This window comes from Ascaphus truei, chromosome 2 (genome assembly GCF_040206685.1).
Source record: "Ascaphus truei isolate aAscTru1 chromosome 2, aAscTru1.hap1, whole genome shotgun sequence".
Taxonomy (NCBI): domain Eukaryota; kingdom Metazoa; phylum Chordata; class Amphibia; order Anura; family Ascaphidae; genus Ascaphus; species Ascaphus truei.
In genome coordinates, this window is record NC_134484.1 from 464,626,024 (window position 1) to 464,644,956 (window position 18,933).

Consider the following 18,933-nt stretch of genomic DNA (forward strand, 5'->3'; position numbering starts at 1 on the left):
GAGACTGGGTAGAGAGGGGGAGAGGGAGGGGAGACAGATAGGGGGAAGACAGAGGGAGGGGAGACTGAGAGGTGGGAGAGGAAGGGGAGACTTAGAGGGGGGACTGAGAGGGAGGGGGAGAGACTGAGAGAGGGGGGAGAGGGAGGGAAGAATGAGAGGTAGGAGAGAGGGGATAGGGAGGAGAGACAGAGATGGGGGAGACAGAGAGGGAGGGGAGACAGAGAGGGGGAGGGGTGATAGAGAGGGGGAGATGAGACTGAGAGAGGGGGAGCGGAGACTGAGAGGGGAGACTGGGAAAGGGAGGGGAGACTTAGAGAGGTGAGAGGGAGGGGTGAGAGAGGGGGAGAGACTGAGAGGGGGAGAGGGAGGGGAGACTAAGAGGGGGAGATGGAGGGGAGATAGAGAGGGGGAGAGGGAGGGGAAAGAGCGAGGGATACTGAGAGAGCGAGGAGAGGGGGGGAGAGGGAAGGGGGACTGAGAGAGTGAGGCGAGGGAGGGGTGACAGAGGGTGGAGAGAAGACAGAGAGGTGGAAGGAGGGGAAACTGAGAGGGAAAGGAGACTGAGAGAGGGGGGATACTGAGACAGGGGGAGGGGAAGAGGGAAGGGAGACTGAGAGAGTGGGAGAGGGAGGGGAGACTGACAGAGGGGGAGAGGGAGACAGAGAGAGGGAGGTGAGACTAAGAGAAGGGAGACAGAGAGGAGGAGTGGAGAGGGGGGAGGAGGGGAGACTGAGAGAGGGAGGGGGGAGACGGAGAGGGAGGAGAGACTAAGAGGGGAAGGAGAGGGGAGACAAAGAGAGGGGAGAAGGAGAAGAGACAGAGAGGGTAGACTGAGAGAGGGGGAGTGGAGAGGGACGGGAGACTGAATGAGGGGGAGAGAGAGGGGAGATTGAGAGATGAGAGGAAGGGGAGACCCCTCGTGTGCAGGAAGCCCCCCTCTCCCCCCCCCCAGGACACTCGTAGCTGTGTGCAGCGAGCCCGTGTAACCCCTTGTGTGCTCGGTGACACCTTAGAAAAACAAAAAGTAGACAATAAACTCAAAGGGCTTCACCAAAGGTCCATTCCTGCACTACTCTAAAGCAAGACTCCTCCACCGTTGATGCGGCCCTCGGACTCCTCCACCGTTGGCGAGACCCTCGGACTCCTCCACCGTTGGCATTACCCTTGGACTCCTCCACCATTAGCGTGACCCTCGGACTCCTCACCGTTGGCGTGACACTCGGATTCCTCCTCCATTGGCGTGAGCCTTGGACTCCTCCACCGTTGATGTGGCCCTTGGACTCCTCCACCGTTTATGTGGCCCTCAGACTCCACCACCATTGCGTTACCCTTGGACTCCTCCACCATTGCGTTACCCTTGGACTCCTCACCGTTGGCGTGACGTTTGAACTCTTCCACCGTTGGCGTGACACTCGGACTCCTCCACCGTTGGTGTGGCCCTCGGATTCCTCCACGTTGGCGTGACACTCGGACTCCTCCACCGTTGGTGTGGCCCTCGGACTCCTCCACCATTGCGTTACCCTTGGACTCCTCCACCATTGCGTTACCCTTGGACTCCTCACCGTTGGCGTGACGCTTGGACTCTTCCACCGTTGGTGTGGCTCTCAGATTCCTCCATCGTTGGCGTGACACTCGGACTCCTCACTGTTGGCGTGACGCTTGGACTCCTCCACCGTTGGTGTGGCCCTTGGATTCCTCCACCGTTGGCGTGACACTCGGACTCCTCCACCGTTGGTGTGGCCCTCCGACTGCCTGCGTATGCTATTTTCATTGCAGTGTCTCAGACAGCTTAGTACCATTGTTCACACTAAAATTTAAGCTAAAGCAGTACACATGTATACAGGTGATATGCTTGCAAATTCTTAAAATATTAGCATTTTTAAGTCTTTAACTCTTTCCAAAATCCCTCCTGTGACCCTTCCACTCCTAATTGTTGTTGGACCTGGGCCCTTAGGTCAAAAGTATACAACACATGTCTCAACTCTCCCTCACTGAGCCACGATACGTATTATGACCATACGCCCTGGTTTTGCCGTGACTGTCTCGGATTCTCATGAATCCTCCCGGCGTCCTGATCATTTTCTCAAAATCGTTCAAATGTCGCGTTTTTTAGTTTTATCCTTTTTGACTCGAAACGCTTAAACCCGTAAAAAAAAATACACCCTGCGTGCTTTATGTGATCTATCATCTCAAAGACTAAACATTTAACATATATTGGAAACTCTCGTCACTGGTAGCTATATGTAATACAGCAATACAGGGGTTAACAACTCCAGTCCTCAAGCCCTCCCCCTCCCCCCAACAGGTCAGATTTTCAGGATATCCCTGCTTCAGCACAGGTGGCTCAATCAGTCCCTGCTTCAGTACAGGTGGCTCAATCAGAGGCTCAGCATTTGACTGAGGATCTGATTGAGCCACCTGTGCTGAAGCTGGGATATCCTGAAAACCTGTCCTTTTGGGGGGGAGGGTGCTTGAGGACTGGAGTTGAGCACCCCTGTCCTAAGCTGTCAGTGCCCCAGAGCTGTGGCGTGCCGGGCTTAAGAACACATTGAGTGCCCAGGCCACAGGGACATGTACTGTCGCTGGTACAGGGTGTTTCTATAAATCAGTCTCGCTGGGTTTTTGTCTCTCGGAATCCATTGAAATCTCACGGATAGGAGTCATCACTTTGTCACTGAAATCCCATTCTGTTTGCCCGTCAACCCCAAGTGTCACTGATTTCAGCACATGGAGGGGGACATCCCTGCGGGTAGGGTGCTCTCAGGGGGGTGGGCTGGAAGGATGAGGTGCGAGGGTTAAGGTGCTGCAACTGCCTGATCCTGGATTTCAACATGGAAATGCCGGGCTTTCTTCTGCTCTCTTCCAGCAAAGTGGCCCGTTTGACTTGTGAGCGTGCAACGTGTGAGTTGACGGACACTGAGCCGGACGCCCGACGCAGCCCTTCTTTCCCTGTGATAGCGCCAGGTATGAGTGTGTTCTCAAAGCGCAGATCTCTCCCTCTCCCCACACACAGGGGTCCCGGAGCTGGCGTCGGCTGTGCAAGTTTGTGGGTCTCCGTTTCCCACTGGGGATACTTGCTCTCCAAGTAATCTATGGAAGGGGGGCTTAACTGCAGTCCTCAAGACCCCCCAACCGGTCAGGTTTTACGGATATCGCTGCTTCAGCACAAGTGGCCCAGTCTTTGACTGAGCCACTGATTGAGCTCCCAAAAGAGGGGGGTCAGTGGTCCAGTAAAGTCCCCTATGTAACAGCACTCAATAACACTGGTCTATAGTATATTGTATAGTAACTTAGTATGTCGTATAGTGACTGGGAAAAACGGACGGCGCTCAGGTCGCCCATTGGGGAAAAAATGACGATGAATTGATACGATGTATATATTAAAAACAACTTTTATTGAATATATAATATTATTAAAAACTCCCCGCAGCACAATGAGATTCAGAAATATGAACCTCTACTCAATCTTTAGAGCAACTGACCCTGGTAAAAATTATTTGAGGGCAGGGCAGGGAGGCCCAACAAAAATGGAAGCTGCGCCTATGAGGAGCGAGGAAGCTGCTTTTATTCTATTATATACGCATTCAAAGTTTTTTTTAATATATACATCATATCAATTCATCGTCATTTTTTCACCAATGGTCGATCTGAGCTCGGTCCGTTTTCCCAGTCACTATACGACGTACTAAGTTACTATACAATATACTATAGACCAGTGTTATTGAGTGCTGTTACATAGGGGACTTTACTGGACCACTGACCCCCGTTTTAGTGCTTGCCAGTGTTTTCTTGTTCGCTTTACTTTTACCCTTATTGCACCTAATTATTTAGATTAATTAGGGAGTGCTGGTGCCACAGTTGTTACAAAAAGCTGGTACAAAAAAAATCCAATAAACAGTATATTGTGACAAACGTCCTCCTAGGATTTGTATAGAAATGCGTGTGTGTGTGTGTGTGTGTGTGTGTGTGTGTGTGTGTGTGTGTGTGTGTGTGTGTGTGTGTGTGTGTGTGTGTGTGTGTGTGTGTGTGTGTGTGTGTGTGTGTGTGTGTGTGTGTGTGTGTGTGTGTGTGTGTGTGTGTGTGTGTGTGTGTGTAATTGTAATAATAAAAACCTTTTTTTTTTCTTGAATACAGCGCGTTTTATATGCATAACACTTTGTTATAATTGGTCTGAAAAAAAATGCCGTTTATTTCATTTCTTGAAATGACCATCGCTTATTTAAGGCTCCTTATACTTCCTCATCTTAATGAAAATAATGATTAATAACAAACATATAAAGCCAATGCCTGGTAGCCTCCCTTGGAAGGGACAGGGTTAAAGCGGACAGACGTAATCGAGCTATGACACGCCTCGTAATTAAATCTCCTACTGGTTTCTGTGTCTGCCTTCGATTTGCATGTTTTATACATTTTTATGGGTGGCTTGCTTGACCCTCCAGCACTTGCGGGGTTAAAGGGTGCAGTAAAACCATTCTCTTCCCTGTGGAGACGCAAAGTGCCCTGTGCCATGACCAACTTCCTATTGCGGGGCGCATTTGTAAGGGGCGGCAGAGGATGTGGGCCTATTCTTATGGACTTTTTTTTAGTACCTGCAGCTCCCCGGGTGGAGGAGGAGGAAGCATATTCAGGATGCATCGTTTAGAAGACTCTGTGAGAGAGGTGATCTTTGCTTTGAGGGTCCTCAGACACTTTCATGTCGGGGCTGGCTCATGCCCTGTTATTATACACACACAACGACCTGCAGTCCCACTTGGGAGCAGGTATTAAAAGAACTTGGCCATGTAACACCCTCTCGATCGTTAAAAAAACCAGCAGATCCGTCACTTAAGAAGCAGATAATAGCTTTGCAAGTTTAGGCTCAACTGTGAAAAGCATAATATGGCAGAATATACCAGGCATACAGTGAAAACGTAGAAAATACAGTCGCTACTATAGTGATCCTCTATTGTTAATGTAAATACTTAGTTACCCAAGTTAACACCTCTGTGATAAAATATATTGTATAACAACAACCTCTGATTGTTGAATTGGCGTCTGCAGCTGTTAAGTGCGTAGAGACTCGGCACCCCTACATAGCAGTGAAACAGAAAAAAAGCAGCGCAAACGCTATAGTGAAGTACTGTCAAAAAATATATATTATAAAAAAGAAATAATATCTGCGTACATCAAGTTAGAATAAAACAGGCATGTCGTGCACTCGGGCATATGTTACCAGGCACCGCTTCAGGGATTGAAGAAGCCACTGAAGAAGTGGCTGCGGCTACGAAACGCGTAGGATTAACGCTACACGAGTGACTCCTGAACTATCTCCGGGTACCTTCAGTCACTGCTACTACCTCTCTACGGAAGCCCAGTGCTATCGCGAGCGACGTCACTACTAGCGGACGGCTGTTCTCACTTGGCGGCGGGACGTGAAGCCGCGCGGAGGAATTGAACTGCAGGCCGGACTGCGACTCATGCAAGTTCTCCCCCCGACCTCACGGACCGGCTGGACGGAGGTTTTCCACACGCTGGAGGGAGGTCCTCCGATGCAAGCACAGGGCTAGCTATCCGAATCCAGACCCCCACCCTGAATGCCCAGCTGTAATAGTACATCCGAGGGGCCGTATGCAGGAGTGTTCCATTTCTCTACGGCGCGCGGTGCCTGGTAACATATGCCCGAGTGCACGACCTGCCTGTTTTATTCTAACTTGATGTACGCAGATATTATTACTTTTTTATAATATACATTTTTTTGAAAGCACTTCACTATTGCGTTTACGCTGTTTTTTTTTCTGTTTCACTACCTGGCATACAGTGTTTATTTGTGACAGGAGAGAATTCCCACGTCCAATGTTGCAGCCAATTCTTTCGTTTATAAAGTGATGTTTTTATATCCAGAAGGAGTCAATCAGTCACACAGTGAGCTCGGCACAGTGAGAGTCCAGTTCGCATCCCCGTGTCAGCTGCTTGTGACCTTGGACAAGTCAGATGACCTCCCCGTTCCTCCGGGGGAAACATTTTTGACTGTAAGCTCTCCAGGCCAGTGACTCCTTGTGCCTGAAAAATGTTTTATGCAGTGCTACGAATATTGCCAGTGTTATGTATGTTGGGGGGGGGGGTGTACTGTATGTTAATAATGAACCAAAACAGAAAAAAAAAGGTCCCAGACTGATTGCACTCAAGCTCCAAAGTATGAATTGGTGAATAAGTTTAAAATACATGTTATTAGTTAAGGAATAAATAAAATAATGGCTCCTAATTTGCGACCATACGGGTTAATAAACCAACAACAGTGCAATAAAAACCTGCTGCAATGTAAGTGTATTATTTCATATTTCCCTTCCGTCCTATAATTATAGGTTAGTGTAGATAGATAGGTGGCTGGTATATACGATAGTGTGACCACCTATACGATAAGTCGTGTATCCGCACTAATTATCATTGCATCCAAACAGCAACAGTGAGTTGCCTTGAGAGAGCGCGAGTTTTCGCGTGAAACGTGCGTCGGCATGTTAGTACCTCAGTAACTCGAATTTAGCGAGCGGCACCACACCTAGAGCAGTCTGGGACCTTTGTCTTCTGTTTTGGATCTAATTCTCTTTGCCCCGGCCATGCACTGCTCCCCACATAATCGTGCACCTGTACAACAGCTGAGCGAGGGTACTCCCCGTCCCCTCTCCCTGGCCTACATATGTTAATAATGAATTCAAACAGAAATCAGCACAATAAGAGCATTTGATGAAAATAAAAAAAAATTAGGGCGTTTTGTCCCAAAAAGGAAGTTATCGGGGCCAACTTCATTAGATGGATGTTTTTTTAACCCCTGCACTGCCGGAATGTCACAGGCACGGATCGCATGGCCGTCACACCTCCCCCCCCCCAAAATCTGGAACACAAACAAGTCCTCCTGTTCCCTTCCGATCGCATTCACAGCTCCCCGAAACTTGCGGACAGGATCTCACGCAGAAATGAGCAAAACAATCATCCTGTTGATCCACGAGTGCGCCAGCCTTATCATGCCCAGTGAGTGCCCTTGGAACACCGTGGGTGCCATCCACCCTGGTCTGGGCCTACTTGCCGATCCGTGCCTTGAATCTGAATATCTGCCGTGCAGACACAGTGGGGTGATGCGCCAACGTACACACAGTTCAAAAAAGAAGTGCGCTTGGGACATTTTATGCTTGTGTTTGCATCCATGTTAAAAATGGACAAGAAGCAAAAAGTGACGCCCGGCGAGTGCTCATATGCATTGTCATTACCCAGAATCCCTGGCTGCAGTGGAAGCATGGCATGAGAAAAGATAATGGCGTGTGTGTGTGTGTGTGTATCTTCACAGTTGCAATCACTGCACCACACTGAAACCCGGCTCCGCACACCCCTCTGCGGAAGATTTTTTTAGTGCTGCAGTGCTTCATTTAACAGACAAATCCACATTTATTCTTCGCTGGCAGAAAATCGCGTTTCATTGTATTTTTAGAAAAAATGTACAGAATATTTCTGCTAGAATAACAGTTTTATTAAAGTCAATCTTCTTGCCAGAAAAGGTCTGAAGGAGCAGCTCAGCGTCAGCACTGTGTGGCCTTGGGATAAGCCACTTCACCTCCCTGTGCCTCAGGCATCACACATAGATTGTAAGCTCTATGGGGCAGGGACTGTGTCTGTCACTATCCTAGAGCTTTGAGTCCCATTGGGAGAAAAGCACTATCTGAAATAAAGCTATTATTATTTATTTATTATGGAACTGTGTTTAACCATAAAAACACGATACTGTAATGTTGCTCTGTAAATAAAGTAGTATTTTATACCCGCTAGTACCATTGCACTGCCAAGTACCACTGCCTATCTATTAGTACTTCAAATCAATGAAAGGTACTACTTTGTGCAGTATTATATTAGGCAGGGGTGGCCAACACCAGTCCTCATGGGCCACAAACAGGCCAGGCATTAGGGAAATCCCAGTCAATGATTGAGCCACCTGTGCTGAAGCAGGGATATCCTTAAAACCTGAGCTGTTGGTGGCCCTTGAGGACTAGAGTTGGCCCGCCCTGATAGAAGGCTTCCTTATCAGTCTGGCAGTCCCGGCAGATCACACAGTGACCCAGCCACACAGACGGGACCTTGACTAGCTGTGTATTGTTCTAAGTGTGTATTGCAGTGTGTATGGAAATGAAGCCCAAGCACTGAGCACCTGCACTGCTGATACTCTCCCATTGTCATTCATGCAGCCAGTATTCACTCTGCATCCTTCTCCTGCTCTTTTGCTTCAAATTTTGCTCTGTTCTTCATTTAGATTATTTTAACCCTTTCTGAGGACTCCAGGAAATTCCTCCAGGAGCCTACTTTTAACCTGTTCTCTGCCAGAGGGGCATGCAATACGTGGATTAAGTTTTTTTTTTTTTTTTTTTTTTTTTTTTTACTATTTCGCCTACAACAAACACCATATTTACATGCCCACAGTTCCCCATGAGTTTATCAATGGTACACTCATTAAAATTCCTCCGAAAGGGAAATTAAATATCTACATACTGGTAAAATGTGACAAGTGCATTCAGAATTAGTATTGCATTAAAGCAGATAAAAAATACCCCGTGTGAGCACATTCACGTCTCAGACAGGTCTGCAACCCCCGCCTTTCCCCATTGTCTCCTAGCATGCACAGTGCTTCCACTGCAGCCAGGGATTCTGGGTAATGACATGCAAATGAGCACACAGTTAACTTTAAAGTAATCCCATCCAAAATCAAGTTTTTTTTTTTTGGTGTACCTTTATATTAACTGGGGGTTCCCCCATAGCAGAATGCGGCACTCAAAGCTTCGAGAACCCCCAACTTGCCAAGATATGATTTTTTAAAAACTTTTGCCAGTACTTGCGAGAAAAAACAAAGATGGCTGCCGGGCCAGCCGGCGGGTCAGAATCTGCAGTGTCATCTCACATTGCGGTCGCAGCTTTCTACCGAGAGAGGGGGTGGATCCCAGTTACCGTATTGTTTCTCCGGGACAAGACTGAATGTAAGGGAGATCTGAAACAAAACCGTGTTGCCCTCTGGTTTGGAGTCCCCGCCGGTCGGCTCTGGGGAACCTCTTGCTTTATATAAAGTCAAATATATTTCTTTATAAAATATCTTGCCGGGAAACCATACATGGAGAATTACCTCTCGTTTTCATGTATGTCCCGGATGCAAAATAATAAGTATATATCATCTTCAGCCCTCGTCTCCCCCACTGCTGGACGAAGCCTACCCAAGGATGTCCCAGGTCCTGCGGTTGCAGCCTCTCTTCTCCACGTTGTTCCAAGACATTTTTTGATTTTATCCTCCCATCTGACTTTTGGTTGTTGGCTTGGAATCCAATTGAGTACCATCTTTGTCCAACGGTGGTCATTGTTTCTTGTGATATGTCTGGTCCACCGCCATTTTTATTTCTTCACATAATATATATATATCATCATACAAGTGGAATCCATATTATATATATATATATATATATATATATATATATATATATATATATATCTGTTTAAAAGCTGTGTTTAAAACAGCATGCAGTGGCTTGAGGATTGGCTTGTGTAATACGAGCTTGAGACAAAAGGTGGCACTGAGTGCTCATTTGCATGTCATTTCCCAGAATCCCTTGCTGCAGTGGAAGCGCTGTATGCTGGGTGACAATGGGGAAAGACAGGGTTGCAGACCTGTCTAAGACATGCAAATGAGCATACAGTAATATTTACAGTTGCTATATATATATATATATATATATATATATATATATATATATATATATATATATATATATAATGGATTCCACTTGTATGATGATCTGGAGACAGGTCGCAATACTGCAGCAACAGGGAGCCAGTGTGAGCATGTGCTCCAGTGTGTACAGAGGCGGGCGCTGTTTGGGATGCCAAGATGTCATTTCACCTGCACAATGCCAGGAGTCCAGTGACCGTCTGCTTTATTTTATTTATTTATTTATAACGTGTTTTACCAGGAAGTTACCATTGAGAGTTACCAACAGTTATGACAGATACATGGTTACAAATACATAGTTACATTAAGTGAACAGGTTATACATTATATATAAAGACATTGCATGCACAGTTAGAGATAATATATATTATAGGCGTATGTAACAGTTACAGACCAGATTAAAATGTGAGACAGCTTTAGTTTTCAAAGAACTTAGACTGGTGGCGGCTATGAGAGTCTCCGGTAGATTGTTCCAGTTGTGAGATGCGCGGTGAGAGGAGGAGCTTAAATGCAACGCCAAATACTTCAACACCAATGCAATAAAAGCAGTATATGTTCTCCCGTTAGCGACCGTACTCACCTTCACAAAAATACTGCTATAGATATAAAAGTCAGGTCGGGATCGCGGAGCGCTGAGTGGAGAATAGCAGTCAGTGTACGAGTACAGGCAGTCCTCGGTTATCCAGCGGGAATCGTTCTGGGAGTAGCGGTGGGTATAGAAACCGTTGTAAAGTGAGTCCCATGTTAATCAGTGGTGGTGAGCGTTGGATAACACATTCAGGCGTCGGATAACGCATTTCGGCGTTGAAAAATGGCCCGTAGGGTTGCATTGTAAAGCGTTGGATATGACATTCGTGGTAAAGTGAAACGTTGGATAACGAGGACTACCTGTACTCCTATTGGACCTGTAAAAGTGTAGATTTGTTGTAGGTTGTAATACATTTTAAAGAGCCAACATGAGATTTTGACATGGATAAAATGATAGTATGGAGCTTTCCAAACGTCACAGTCGTTCTTCTCACAGAGTGTCACTGGGTTGGAGCTGGTGTCCCTGATGTTTGGGAGCAGGCGTCTCATAGACTTCAGTGGAGTCTAACTGATAAAAAATAAAGTACGTTTCCATTATAATGCCATATTTTGGTCGGGAGGTTGACATCTCTAGATCAAGTGTATTGTCTCTTTGCACATACACGTCTAAACACGTCAGGAGGGGAGAACCAGGACAAGGGTGCAATGTATCTTAAAAATAAATATATATATATATTCACACACACACACACACACACACACACACACACACACACACACACACACACACACACACACACACACACACACACACACACACAAACACACACAAACACACACACACACTCACACACACACTCTCACACACACACTCTCACACACACACTCTCACACACACTCTCACACACACACACACTCTCACACACACACACACACACTCTCACACACACACACACTCTCACACACACACACACTCTCACACACACACACTCTCACACACACACACACTCACTCTCACACACACTCTCACACACACTCTCACACACACTCATTCACTCTCACCCACTCACTCACTCTCACTCACTCTCACTCACTCACACTCTCACTCACTCTCTCTCTCACTCACTCTCACTCACTCTCACTCAGTCTCACACTCTCACTCACTCTCTCTCACTCACTCTCACTCACTCACTCTCACTCACTCTCACTCACTCACTCTCACTCTCAATCACTCTCTCCTGCGGTAGAGTCAGGATAAGTGTCCCGGGCCCAGCCGATGCTAGAAGTTCAGCCCTCCCACATGTTGACCCGACCTCCCGTGTCGGGCTGCTGGGGCCACAATCTGGACCCCAGCTCTCCTCAACTACGGGACCCTCTCTAGCCATCACTTCCTCCAGGTGCTTCCCGCCGGCTGATGTCGGACGTCAGGCCCAACTTCCCCACCCGGCCGTGGAGCCCCTGCTCCCTCCACGGCGCCCTTCCTGCCTGAAGGTCTCCCTCCGGGAGAGAGGGATGAGTGAGAGGGCGTGGGAGAAATACAGGGGGGTGGGAGAGGGAGTGGGTGAAGAAATATAGGGGGGGGAGAGAGGGAGTGAGGAGAAATACAGGGGGTGAGAGGGAGTGGGTGAAGAAATATAGGGGAGAGGGAGTGAGGAGAAATACAGGGGGTGAGAGGGAGTGGGTGAAGAAATATAGGGGGGGGGAGAGAGGGAGTGAGGAGAAATACAGGGGGGTGGGAGAGGGAGTGGAGAAATACAGGGGGGTGAGAGGGAGTGGAGAAATACAGGGGGGGTGGGAGAGGGTGTGAGGGGAGAAATATAGAGGGGGTGAGGGAGTGGAGAAATACAGGGGGGAGAGAGAGAAAGGGAGTGGGGTGAGAAACACGGGGGGAGAGTGAGTGGGGAGAGATACAGGGTGAGACTTAGTGGGACAAATACAGGGTAGGAGTGGGGAGAAAAATACAGGGGAGTGGGGGGAGAAATACAGGGGAGTGGGGGGAGAAAAACGGGGGAGTGGAGGGGGAAATACAGGGGAGTGGGGGGAGAAATACAGGGGGGAGTGGAGGGATAAATACAGGGGAGAGAAATACAGGGAGGAGTGGGGGGAGAAATACAGGGGAGTGGGGGGAGAAATACAGGGGGGAGAAATAAAGGGGGGAGTGGGGAGAGAAATACAGGGGCGTGGAGGGAGAAATACAGGGGGGAGAAATACAGGGGGGAGTGGGGGGACAAATACAGGGGGGAGTGGGGGTTCAAATACAGGGGGGAGTGGGGGGACAAATACAGGGGGGAGTGGGGGGACAAATACAGGGGACAGAGAGACGAAGTGGGGGAGAAGTACAGGGGGGAGTGGGTTGGAGAAGTACAGGGGGGGGTGAGTGAAAGAGAGTGGTGGGTGGAGAAATAAATGGAGGGGGGGAGAGAAAGAGATGGGGTAAAGTGAGAGAGAAAGAGATGGGGGAGAGTAACAAAGAAATTGAGCCTAGTGAGAAAGAGGAGAGTGAGAAAAAGAAAGGGGTGAGTGTGACAGAGGGGGCAGAGTGAGAGAGGGTCTGACATAGGGGAGTGAGAAAGAGAGGGGGGAGTGAGAGGAGGGGGGAGAGAGGAGGGGGGGAGAGAGGGGGAGCGGGGGGAGTGAGTGAGGGGGGGACTCACAGGGCCGCTAACAGGGGGGCCAGATGGAGTTTCTACTCCTGGGCCCCTGTAAATCTGTCGGTGGCCCTGTATATATAGATATAGGTCCCTCAAAAAAGTTAGTCACAATGAACCCGAGTAAAGCCTAAAAATGCTTACAATGCTTATTTGTTTGATTGAGCGGCTGACAGTTGTGCAGAATGTCCCTCCCCAGGCTCTCCTTCTCTGTCCCTGTATATCTTATCTCCTATTCCCTTATGGCACATAGACAAAGCACATGGCAGGAGGAACGGTCTGGTAGTAATGTAGGCTTGAAGTGGGAGGAGAGCCTGCTCCGATTATCACTCATCATTTTATCCCCATGTGTTTTAGGACTATAAGCCCTGGGAGGCCACACGCGTGTACCTGCAAAATGCACACTATTTCTGTGTACAAGCTGCAGTGCTACAACAGCGAAAAGCCCTCCCAAGGAAACATCCAGATTTCAAATAGCCAGCAAGCGAAAGTGGCACAGCCAGTGTGCTCATTGGCACGTCATCATTACCCAGAACCCTTTTCTGCTGCGTAACCATCGCATGACATGAAAATGGGAGTCAATGAAGCAGGTCCGGGGGACCTGTGAAAAAAAAAATTGCAGATGTATTCACGGGTTTGTAAACGTTTAGAACAGGTTGTCCCTGTCCGCTCCCTGAAAACCCTGCCCCCTTGTTATCACAGCCCCTTGTATTTGTGCTTGGCAATGTATCAATGTAAGATGTACCAATGTACATGTATAAACACAGAGCCGATCCGAGCTTCAAAAACACACAGATCCATTTCACCCGTGGATGAGAAATGATGGTTAATAAAGACCACCCAGGAACCCTACTTTTCTGGGCAAACCCGTAAGATTGCTATATTTGTTTAAAGCAGCAAAAACCATGTGAAATCTTATATGTTTGTTTTTTTCCTGTTCTGTAGTATTAGATAATAGTGGCTGTTTTTTTAATTTATTTTTGAATTCAACTTTTAATGCCATTTTTAATGAGTTTTAAAGCATTCTTTGATTTCTACAGCAGGCTTTAGCCCACCTCCCCGGGCGTGTAGGATCTTTGCAACACTTTCCCGTTTGCGATCATTTGTTGCCAATGTTCCCAGCAATGGGAACATTGGCTGCAAACTGTAACAATAGATAATGTTACCTTAGTGATATAAGGATACATTGTAGCTGCTGAGTTACACTGACTGAAGCAGCCATTATGTTAGGCACACAATCAGGATTTTAACAGATTTATAACAGGAGCACCATAACGACTGCCAGCTTAGGTAACAATGTAGAATTGTACATTGCCACATGCTTTACACATAAAGAGGAAAAAAATACAATTGCAGCTTTAAAGCTGCAGTTCAAGCAATATCCTACATGTCTGTATTTTAAATTAAATCAGTTCTGTACTATGAGAAAATACTAAATGTAAAACATTTTTTAATGTATTCTAATGTAAGAAGCATTTTTTGTTTCTATAGCAACCATTTACAAAGTCACATCCCTTTCCTCATCTGAAACAGGCTCTGGCACACCCCTTTTTGAGCCCATGCCATCTCTCTAGCAGTGCACCAGTTGTATCTAGTGACTGCCTGGTCACATGATCTTCCCCACCGACCTTTGCATCTTTGGTCCTCTTCTGCTGCACTGAGGTGCAGATTGTATTGATGCACAAACTAAAGGAGGAAACAATGTAAATGGCATCTTTAAGGTCTGTCATGTTAAAATGAGTTATGCCCTTGGGATCTGCAGATCCAATTCCCTTGGTTACCTGTGTTCCCCACCTCCCTTCTCATCTTCTATATCCCCATTGAAAATATTGAAAACAATAAAAATGATAAGTTAAAAAAACAAAACAGAATTATATAAATAAAAGGTCCAGTTCCACTTGTTCTGAAATATCTCCCCCGCGATGTAGCTCCATGAGTTTGAAGAGAAAATGTCCCCAGAAGAGAAAGTAGAGCAGGGGTGGGCAACTCCAGTCATCAAGACCTTCCAACAGGACAGGTTTTAAGGATATCCCAGCTTCAGCATAGGTGGCTCAATCAGTGTCTTTGACGGAGCCACTGATTGAGCCACCTGTGCTGAAGCAGGGATATCCTGAAAACCTGCCCTGTTTGTAGCTCTTGAGGACTGGAGTTGAGCGATTCAGTTCTGGAAGACCTGACAATTTAGATAAAGTATGCATATATATATAAAAAAAAATTACATTAAAAAACCAAGCTACTTTGAAATAAATGGCCTCTTTTTTCGGTCGTCCCTGCTCTCAGCGAGCGCCGCTGGGAAGCCGACGCGTTTCTATGCTCTAGATTGGAAGGGAGACTCGCCGAGCGTCTCTCTTCACTGCGACGAGTTGACGTTCGCCAACTAATGCCGTCCGTTCCCATGAAACTGATCCGGGAAACGGGCGTCCTGGGCTGTTTTTATGTACACTAGAGAAGGTTCAGCTGCCCAAACACAGCCGGGACACACCCTGTGTGTGAAATGCACAACAGACGTAACTCTGTGCTCAGGAGGACCCCGTCCGTGTCACACAAGCGAAGGTCAGGGAACCCACAGCGGGATTTAGCCTTTGGAGAGTTTTCCCAAAGGCTTTTCACTGGTTCAGCAGCGCTCAGACATCCATGAGATAAACTCCTGTTATTCAAGCAGCAATACACTTGTGCCCTTTGAACCCTGTGTACAGATTAAAGAGGACAGCAGCCGTATTGGTGCTACACTTCAATTGAACAAAATAAAAAAAAAAGAAGTAAACAAAAAGGACGTTTGATACAGTTTGTGACTCAGCAAATAGGTTGGACACACACAAACAGGCACACACACAAACAGGCACAGGCACACACACAAACAGGCACACACACAAACAGGCACACACACAAACAGGCACACACACAAACAGGCACACACACAAACAGGCACACACACAAACAGGCACACACACAAACAGGCACACACACAAACACAAACAGGCACACACACAAACAGGCACACACACAAACAGGCACACACACAAACAGGCACACACACAAACAGGCACACACACAAACAGGCACACACAAAACAGGCACACACAAAACAGGCACACACACAAAGAGGCACACATACAAACAGGCACACACACAAACACAAACAGGCACACACACAAACAGGCACACACACAAACAGGCACACACACAAACAGGCACACACACAAACAGGCACACACACAAACAGGCACACACACAAAGAGGCACACATACAAAGAGGCACACACACAAACAGTTCAACGAATATGTCAACGCTGCAAACATTGAAATAGATGGAATAGAACTGGGCATTGAAGGCCGTGTCTACCTTGGGCGGCAAAGAACAATGGAATGGAACCTTTTTTAATTAAATGAATGGACGGGTTCATGGAGACGGGATAAGGCGCATGTGGAAGAAACAAGATTATATTTGAAGGTACCCTTCCACTTCGCCTGAAGAGGAAGGTTTTTGACCCGTGTATTCTGCCTGTGTTTACGTACGGATGAGAAACTTGGACCCTATATGCGAAGATAATTCAGAAGCTTCAGACAGTGCAAAGAAGTATGGAGTGATGCATGCTGGGTATTACCCGAAGAGACAGGAAAAATTAATGGGTTCGAAACCAAATAAAAGTCTGTGACATCATCCCACGGATGAAGAAATTAAAATGGTGGTGGTCCGTACATATCGCAAGAAGAAATGACCATCGCTGGACAAAGATGGTGGTAAGGAAAATAACTTTATTTCAAACTGTATAGCGCTTTTCTCCCAATGGGACTCACAGCGCGTCACAATTACAGTATAGTGCGCAGTTACGCAGCACACAGGAATGTTACAGACACTGTCCCTGCCCAGATGAGATTACAATCTATGTTTTTGGTGCCTGAGGCACAGGGAGAAAAAGTGACTTGCTCAAGGTCATAAGGAGCTGACCCAAATGTCATTGTTTACAAGAGTCAGCGTCTGTACTCACTGAGCCGCTCATTCTCCCTCAACTGAAACCCAAGGGAAATTAATAGACCAAGACGACCCAAAGTAAGAAAAAAAGAGACTGTAACTGCAGTACCTGGGAGATCCTTGGTGAGGCTTCATCCAGCAGTGGGGAGACACGGGCTTTAGGTTATGGTGGGTGAAAAGGTGACAGAAAACCCTCCACCTGCCATAGCATATAGCAAATAAAAATATTACTTGAGCACATTCACGTGTCTTAGACAGGTCTGTAACCCTGCCTTTCACCATTATCACCCAGCATACAGTGCTCCCACTGCAGCAAGGGATTGTGTGTCTGTGTCTGTGTGTGTGTGTCACCTCTATCCCCCACTGAGGGAGATCTGATGGTAAATAGAGTGTTAGGCCTCGGACAGCGCTGACCCGCGCTGCTGCTCGGCACGGAGCCCCTGCAGCCGCAATAAGAGCGGCTTTAACAGGGGCTCGCGCACGCGTCCGCACACTTGGGGAAGCGTGTGTCTCACCGAGTCTTCAGATTTGGCACTCGCCGGAGCGCAGGGCCGGTCACGTGAGCGGTTCGCCCAAAGAGGGCGAACCAGCTCCGTGACATCACTTGCCCGCCCCCAGACCCGCCCCCGACACGCCCTCGGACGGCACGCTGTGTAAGGCCAGGGAAAGCACCGCTTTCCCTGAGCTTCAGCGCGCCTCCGCACTCGGCAAACCACTATGTCCCAGGCCTTAGTGTACGGTGGTGCATACCTGTTGGATTTCAGGAGGTCTGAGTCTCCGCAGATGGTAGGGGGAGTCAGACAACAGGACAGGCTTTCAGCTCTGTAACTCGGGAAGCAGGGGGTCTCTGAGCCAGAAATCAATGCGGTTCAGCTCAGGGGACTCCCTGCTCCCGCACACTATTATTAAAATTTACATTAATGCAGCTTCATTACCATAGCGGCTATCCGCTACGGTAATGAATTATTGTTTATTGTTATGTGTGTTTTGACAGTAGTGTAGATGTGTAGGGGGTCTCCAGAGCTGAACCGCATTGGTTTCAGCCTCGGGGACCCCCTACGTCAGGAGATACAGGCCCCGTTATGGGGTGCCGGTATCCCCTGCAGAATTTAAATGTCCCGGTCACGTGACGCGGAAGCTTTAAAAGTGCAGGGGATACCGGCACCCCATAACGGGGCCTGTATCTCCTGAAGTAGGGGGTCTCCGAGGCTGAAACCAATGCGGTTCAGCTCCGGAGACCCCCTGCTCATCTACACTATTATTAAAATGCATATTCTTAATGCACGATCGCCTGTAACAGCCGTGCATGGAGATGCAGCATCTCCATGCAAATGTTACAGGAGGCTTTTTTTTTTCTATTAGTTATCGTACTTGAACTTTAAGTACGATAACAGAAGGGGGGGGGGGGAAGGGGAAAGCACGCACGATCTGGCAGATTTGAGCACGGATGATCCCGGATGCGCTCTACTCCTTAGTGAATCGCGCCTCCGGCTTCACTTTTTAGCGGACGTGAATTTTTTTTGCAGGCCAGCGCAAAAGCTCACTGCTTAGTGCATAGCCCCCATTGAGTTAAATGTACCACATTACTGGAAGACTCAGCCAGAGACAGGTTTACATGAGGGACTCAGTTTGGGTGATTTTACAAACTGTTATATAGTTGTTTTCAGTTCCAGGTCAACCCGTAGGTTTAGCAGTTTGCATGAAGAGTATAACAATGAGATCGGAGACGGTAACACTGGCAGTCTGCACACAGTTACTAATAACAGCAACTTTATTTCATATGGAGGTTTTCACCCACTGGGACACACAGCGCGTCACAATCACAGTATCGCGCGTGGTACGCAGCACATAGGATTGTTACACACACAGTCACTGCCCCGCGGAGCTTACAATCTATGTGGTGCCTGAGGCACATGGAGATAAAGTGACTCGCCCAAGGAGCTGACACCGGGAATTGACAGTCAGTTTTGACAGTCAATTTTGGTTTTTTTCTTCTGTATTTCTCCTCATCCCAATTTTACTTAATTTTTCCTATAACGGTTATTTAAAAAAAA